Source organism: Bidens hawaiensis, unplaced genomic scaffold, assembly GCF_021521415.1.
Source record: "Bidens hawaiensis isolate Kalapana, Puna unplaced genomic scaffold, B.hawaiensis_p1.1 tig00040007_1, whole genome shotgun sequence".
NCBI classification, from domain to species: domain Eukaryota; kingdom Viridiplantae; phylum Streptophyta; class Magnoliopsida; order Asterales; family Asteraceae; genus Bidens; species Bidens hawaiensis.
Window position 1 is genome coordinate 45,414 of NW_027497041.1, and position 8,377 is coordinate 53,790.

Consider the following 8,377-nt stretch of genomic DNA (forward strand, 5'->3'; position numbering starts at 1 on the left):
CCAGCTTGCTAAGGGAATCCGCCGACTTGTTTTCACTTCTCTTGATATGAATGACTTTGCACGAAGAAAACTGATGGATCAAGTCCTTTGCTTGTGACAAGTACTAAGCCATTACATCGTTTTTTGCTTCATAAGTTCTATTGATCTAACCTGCGATCAGCATAGAATCCACGCTAGCTTCTAGGTGCTTTATCCCAAGCTTTTTAGCTATTCTCAGGCCCGCCAAAAAGGCTTCATAACCCGCCTCATTGTTGGTACTCTTGAAGTCTAACTTGATGGCGTAAGTAAATTCATGTCCTTACGGATTAACCAGCCTGAGGCCCGCGCCTGATCCTTTATTACTTGAAGCTCCGTCAGTGAACAATGACCAAACTTGTCCTTGTTCAGGAGGCACCAGGGGTTGTTGTTCAATTAAGCATTCTTCTTCTTTGTGTTGCGGAACTTCTGTAACGAAGTCTGCGAATACTTACCCTTTGATTGCTGGGCTGGGTTTGTACTCAATTGCATGTTCTCCCAGTTTGATGGCCCATTTCACCAATCGCCTAGAAAATTATGGCTTGCTTAATACATTTTTTATCTTATACCCTGTTAGCACATTAATGGATGGCCTTGAAAAATATGCGGAGGCACCTGACAGCATAGACCAGTGCTAGAACCAGTTTTTCAAGCATTGAATACCTGGTTTCCAGCCCGGTCAACGTCCTACTGACATAGTAAATTAGTGTATGAACATTCTTTCTGTCTGTAAGTAGCACGACTCCAATGGCGATGTCAGACCTGATAAGTACAATGTCAGAGGCTCTCCCGCATGTGGTTCTATTAGGGTAGGCAATTCCATCAAACACTTTTTGACCTCCAGAAATGCTTGTTCAGCTTCTGCGTTCCACTTGAAGTGCGCTTTCTTGATGCAGTTTCTCAGAGTTGAGACAAACGGGTAAGATTTAGCTGCATGATTGGCTAAGAATCTGTTCAATGCAACCAACTTTCCATTAAGTGTTTGTACTTCCTTGAGGGTGGAAGGTGAAGGCATGCGGGCTACAGACTGAACCTTGTCTGGATTGGCTTTAAAACCCGCACCTGTTACTATTACACCCAAATATTTTCCTTCCTCCATTCCGAAGGAACACTTGCTGGGGTTCAACTTCATGTTGATCTGCCTGAGTGTCTCAAATGTTTCCTTAATATCTCGAAGCATCTGATCTTCCTCAACACTCTTTATAACCAAGTCATCCATATACACCTCTAAATTTCGCCCAACCTGACCTTTAAAAGCCTCATCCATTAAACACTGGTATGTAGCGCCCGCATTTTTCAACCCAAAGGGCATCATCTTGTAACAAAATGTGAATTGATCTGTGCGAAATGCTGTCTTGTCTTCATCACCCGCTGCCATGTGAATCTGGTGATAACCTTTGTAGGCATCGAGGAAACACTTAAATTTGAACGGGGCTACCGCGTCAACTTTAAGATTGATTTCGGGCAAACGATAACAGTCTTTTGGACATGCCTTGTTCAAATCCTTGAAGTCTATACACATTCGCCATGTCCCGTTGCTTTTGGGAACGATAACCGGATTGACGACCCAAGTCTGGTACTGGATTGGGCGGATGATTCCAGCATGTAAAAGATCTTGAACTTGTTCGTTCATAGCTTTAATCTGTTCTGGACCCATCTTTCACTTCTTTTGAACAATCGGTGTGAATGTTGGATTCACCCCCAGTTTGTGCTCCGCAATTCTCTGTGGGACACCAGTCATGTCCGCGGGTTGCCAAGCGAAGATGTCTAGTTTGTTAATAGTTGTTTAAAAAATGTCCTTTCTATCTCTGAGATAGCAGGCCCAATCGTTATTGTTTGGTCCATAAACTTCTTATTCAACACCCACTTTTCTGGCTCAGTCCTCTGAACTTGCTTTGGGACTTACTGGGTTTTGAACTTTCTGTCGCGAAACAGTGACGTTTGACATGGATGATTTCCACACCAGTGCGGGTCGGAACTCCTTCCGCACTGTGAGCTGTAGAGGGATGAGCATTAAAGTCACTGATTGCCTCACGTCCAAAAATGATATCATGCTTTGACATAACCGGTAAAACCAAAAACTCAACATCTTCAGTTCTTGACTGAATTCCATCACTAAGAGTGACTGGAAAAGATATCACCCATCGCGGGTGCATCACTTCACAGCCAAAACCGGATACAAGAGCATGAATCGGTTTCAGTCTCACCTTGTCGTCTTCGTCGAGTTTTTTCAGAACATGGCTCATACATTATGTCTGAGGTGCTTCCAGTGTTAAAGAAGACGTAATGTGAACGATAATGACCAATGAGAGCGGTGATTATCAATGGATTTTTGTTGCAAGGGCCTCCTTGGACCCGTGGAAAAATTTCATGTTCGTCCTTCCATTCCTCTTCAAAAAAATTCTCTCCTCTTCCCTCCAACTTTGTGTCTGCCTTGTATCAGGTGAACATTCAGGTCTTTGACTTGCTTCTTGGACGGGCCCAAGTTATCTCGTGCAGGAGCTTTACCAGTCCCTAGGTTTTCATTTTTTACCAAGTGTCCAAGCTTTCTCGATTTTACTACCTCCTCGATCTAATTTTTTAAGGCTACGCATTCATTCGTATTATGCCCTATGTCATCATGAAATGAACATTGTTTTTTAGGATAAAGGAATGATCTCCTCGTGAGTGGTTGAGGTTTCCTGAAATTCACGTTCTTAGTGGTAAGAATTTCTGGGGGAGTCTTCGACAGTGGAGTCCAATTATTAGAGACTCGCGCTGAAGAGTTTTGCTTGTTCTTATTTCCTATCAAAGATCTAGCATCAAATGGCTTTGACGCTTCCCTGGAAGGCTGTAACCTTGACCACATTGTTCCTTTTGTCTGTCTATTTGGCCGTGGAGTTTGAAATTCTACTTTTGGGATTTTTTTTTGGTCCTCTGAACCCAAAGTTTTCTCAGTCCTTGCGAACAACTTTGATGCGGACATTATTACATCCCAAGACGTGGGCATTCCATCCCTGCCAGTTAAAGTATGAATCAATTTTTTACTCTTTACATTTTTGCGAAAGGCTCCCCGCAACATATCTTCACTTATTCCACCAATATTGAGACTCTCGTTGTTAAACCGAGTTATGAAGTCTTCAATAGACTCATTATTTCGTCTAACCACGTCCAATATCTCGGACGGATCACGAGTGTGTTTTTTCTACTGATTGAAGTGTTGGGAGAATTTAGCAACGAAGTCGTCCCAATTTTTGATTTGTCCGCCCGACAACTTCTCAAACCATTCACGTGCCGCCTCAGTGAATATCAAAGCGAACATGTGACACCAGTAAAGAAGAGTCGAACCGCTGACTCCTCCCACTATCACAAAATTTAATAGATAATCGCTAGGATCAGTCATCCCGTTATATTTTCCCACAGACGTAAGAATTTTTGCATTGACCGCGAACGGGGCTGTTGCAATGCGTGCGATGAATTTTTACTTTTCGGAAAAAGCTGTCGGATGGTATGGCTTAGTGAAGTCTTCCACAGCATCACTATGGTATCCAGCCTGGTGAACTATCGCCCGTGGATGACTAGTTCCTTCTTGCACATGAAGCCTGCTATCAACACTGTAATAACTGAACTCGCCTTTCCTTCATTGCCAATATATAGCCAGTAAACAAATAATAATTTAAAATAATTAATAATATGTAATATGTTATACTATAAATAAATAATCTATTTTGAATCTTTTAACGATAATTAGCGGTGAAATATATATTTAACCATTATGATACGTTATTATACTTTTGCTTATATATATATAACATACATATATAAATATATATTGAAGATAATAAGTTTGAAAAAAAATGTTCGACGACGTGACAACGTGAATTAAAAGTGTCGGCAAACTAAAATAGTATTTATTTGATTTTAGTATTAATTATAAATAACCAATTAATAAATAAAACCATTAAAACAATTAACACCAAAAATAACAAAAAGGTTGGCCTGGCCATGAACACGCACACCAAGCCACCAACTAGGCTAAGATGTTAGTTGAGTAATATCTGAAAACAATTAATTAAATACAATAATTGATTTAACCCAAATGATTTATAAACCCTTATTCCTGCAACCGTTCTGAAAGGAAGACGTAATTGGACGAAGAACAGATGACCTGAACAGGTCTTAAAACACGACTGACGAGCTGTTGTAGTTGCAATAAACTATGGGGTTATTGGTTGCGAGGTCAGGAAGAAGGTGTATGCTTGTTTAATTGAGATATTATGAACTGAAACCGTATAATACTAGTTTTGATAATGACGGTTTCCCTAATAACTCAATACGTATCCAATAGATCTTGTTTTCCAAATTCTTTGTGTCTGTGTGATCGTTTTGGCATGAAGAATTATATACCCAAATCAATTCTCGTTATAATACGAAGATTAAGGTTGAAGAAATTAATATGGGTCACGACATTGGATCAAATCCGGGTTACGGGTTGAGGGTTAATGGTTTGAATGTATATAAATTTCCAAATTTTGCAGTTTGGTCTCTCAACTATGAATATGGGTACAAAGGGGGTATAAATTGTATATATTTGATAGTTGTTACAATAATTAAATAAATATCTTAAACAATAATATTTAAATAATAATAATAACTCGATAATGCGGTATTTAATTGATTAAAATTACCTGAAAACGTAAACGGGTCGGGTATTGGTATATGATATAAATTATGAAAACTCGAGTTGTTACAGTTTTACTAGTCTAGATCCGACGTCTGTTGGCCCGCAAACACTGGAGAACATAGCTGGTTGATGTACATAAAATTATACATCTTTTCGGCATCAAATAATCTTTAAAAACTGCAATTTCTATCAAATAACATAGCATAAAGACTACTTATCATAATAAAATGCAATTTCAGGTGAAACCAAGCCCCAAACGAAGAAACAAGCGAAAAGACAAAGAAAAACTTAAGAAAACACAAGAAAAACAAAGAAACACGCCCCCATGCTTCTGGAACCAGAAAAGACAAAAATCGACAAGAAAAGACAAAAACTGGGAACAAAAGCACAGGGCCGTGCCTCTCAACCACGGGGCCGTGGACGTCCACCAGAAAAGACAAAATGAATTTAGCACATGTCATTATAAAACACGGGGGCGTGCCTACGTAGACACGGGGCCGTGCCTTTCTCTCCAGATTGCCTATAAATAGTGGCTCATGTTGCACTCATTTGGTGTGCCTTGAAAAGAGTTCTATCTGGTTTTCTCTTATAAAAACACACACTAACACTCACATAGAAGATTTAGTGAAGAGTTTGAAGGCTTAGAGGTTATCATCATCAATCATCATCATCAACCATCATCATCATCATTAAGAAGGAAGATTCATCTACTTTTGGTTAGATTGTTCTAGTTTAATCATGTGTTTATTATCATCATCCATCTTAATGTTAATCACCATGCTCATTATGAGCTAAACTCTTTTTGCCATCTAAAATCTATGAAGAAACTTTGTTTTACTTGACAATTATACAAAAAACGTGGTGTAGTCTAGTAAAGTACATGGTTATATTACAATTATCTTTTGATGAGAAATGTTTCACCATCTTAAATCACTAATTCAATGTTTGTGGTTGTCAATTTCATTGGCAATCGTTCATGATCGATTCATGTTCTTGAATGATAGAAATACTTTGATACATTATCGAAACGTGGATCCTTATATTGTACTTAGAAATGATGAGATATAAGTTACGATGTATTTTTCTAAGTCTTGATAATCCAAAAATGGCTTTGCTTAGGATATCATGCTAGTTAAAGAAATCATATGTTAACGGAATGTGTAATTATAACCTACATAAATCAACCAAGGGGAGGTTGTGTGACTAAACTACAACCACCCAAAGTTGTTAGAATTGGTATTTGAGAAATCCGAGTCAATCCTAATCTTTCTACTTTACGAAACTACTTGCCAACTTAAATTGACATCATTGAGATGGCATGACATTAGGAAAGAGTGGACTTTAAAATGTGCGCGTTACCTCCTTAGTGCCAAAGATGCTCACTTAAGGTTTAAGGAGCTATCTATCATATATTGCTACGGCAAGTTTACCGCATGTTTAAATATAAATTATCAATGCTAAAATGGAGTGGATTCTTGATCTTAGATGGTAACCTTCACATAATTGAATTACTCGTTTAGAATCTCTAGTCCTGGTCATCTATATATTATATGAAAGTATTTATATTTTATAAAAAGTTCAAAAATCAACCCCCAAATGATTAAAACCACCGATTAAAGTAAAACGGCGATTTACCATTAGAAACATTTGTGTCCACGGATCGATACTTGGTTCTTACCAATACTATTCTACATATACGATTGGTACACTTGCCTATTTTGTGTGTTTTTAGTCTTTGTAGAAATCACTTTTATAAATTTAAACACGATCTTGTGCGAAAGCTTTAAAAGCAAATCATTCCCTCTTTTATATTTCACTACTACGCACGCACCGCATCAAGTTTTTGGCGCCGTTGCCGGGGTCACGGTACGTTTCTAAGAACGATCCAAGTTTTAATTTAATCATTGTCTATAATTGTATAAATTTTTAACTTCTATTTTATTTTATCTTTATTTTTTTTACTAAATACTAAAATATATAATTTTATGGCTAGCCTACTTTTTACCTCTATTTACCTACCTTTACTCTAGCTTAATTAATTTAGACCTTAGTTTAGTTTAAAATAGCTTAGCCTAACTCATAGTTTAACAATTAGACTAACCTTTAGTACTAACTTTAACTAACTTTTACTTTAGTGTTTCATTTTGATTTAGTCCCATGTATGTCCTCTACTTTTGAACCTGAGCTTGTTTCCCCAATTTCTGAACCGGAACGACTCTTTCGTCGACGAACTCGTAAACGGATTACAGAAACCGCCGAAGCAATCAAAGACGAATCAGTAGACGCCACCAAATCAGGAGAAAATCAAACTGAAGAAATGATGGCGGCCCAGAACAATGAGCCGAACATGAGCCAGTATGTCAAGCCAACTCTCGAAGGCTACGACAATGGAGTGGCTTCACCCGAAATCACCAAAAATTTCGAAATCAAATCAAGCACCATTCATATAGTGGAAAATTCAGTTTAATTTCATGGTCTCCTAGACGAAGACCCTCTTTCTCACATATCTCGATTCTTACGAATCTGCGGAACCTTTAAAATTCAAAACTATTTAGACGATCAAATCAAACTCAAACTCTTTCCTTTCTCTCTAAGGGGCCAAGCCCTAGAATGGATAGAATCTCTTCCTCTGGTTCCATCACCACTTGGGACCTGATGGTTGAACAGTTTCTCCTCAAATATTTTCCGCCCGATAAAACTGCCAAATATCGAGCCAGCATTACCGGATTTCGGACCGATGATGATGAATCGCTACACGCAGCATGGGAGATATATAAAAGTCTTTTGAGAAGATGCCCACACCATGGACTGAGTGTATGGTTACATGTACAAACTTTCTTTGACGCACAATCCAGTCAAAACAAACAGGCCATCGACCAAATCGCCGGTGGAGACCTGGGATCCAAATCACCTAATGAAGCATTTGAAGTCCTGGAGAAAGCCGTAAAGAAGAGTTTCGCTTACAACCCACCAAGATCTACACCTACCCATAAAGGAATACACCACGTCGATTCTAACACTCTTTTCACAGCACTGCTTGAAGCCCTTTCTAAAAAATTCGAACAACTTCAAGCCGAGCTATCAAAAACCAGACTCACCTGTGAAACTTATGGAGGAAATCATAAAGAAAGTGACTTCAAACATGTCATTATGGCTATGGAAGAATTCAATTTCATCGCTCGATAGAACAACGCTTTCAGCAATAACTACAATCCAGGATGGAGAAACCACCCAAATTTCAGCTGGAAAGACGGAGGTAACAGTCAACCTCTACCAGGATTCGAAAAAAGACCGATGAATCAATCCTTCCAGCCTAACCTCAATTCCAAGATCAAAGTTCTAGTAGCCATCAAAACCCGAGCTACTCAAAGATCGAAGAAATGTTAATCCAGCTCATGACCAAAACAAATGAAGCAGAGAAGAAAGCCGACTCAAGAGCTGTAGATATCAGCGGAGTGTTATTAAAACATGAAGCCGATCTCAAAAGTCAACAAGCATCACTACAGAATCTAGAAACTCAAATCGGAAAAATTTCCCGACAATTATCCGAGAGACCACCCGACACTCTTCCAAGTAACACAATCACCAATCCGAATGCGACAGCTAACGTTGTTACACTCAGAAGCGGTACGACCACTGTTGTCTCACCAACTTCAGGACCAGTGACCGAAAAGGATCCTGCTAATGAAACGCAGGAAA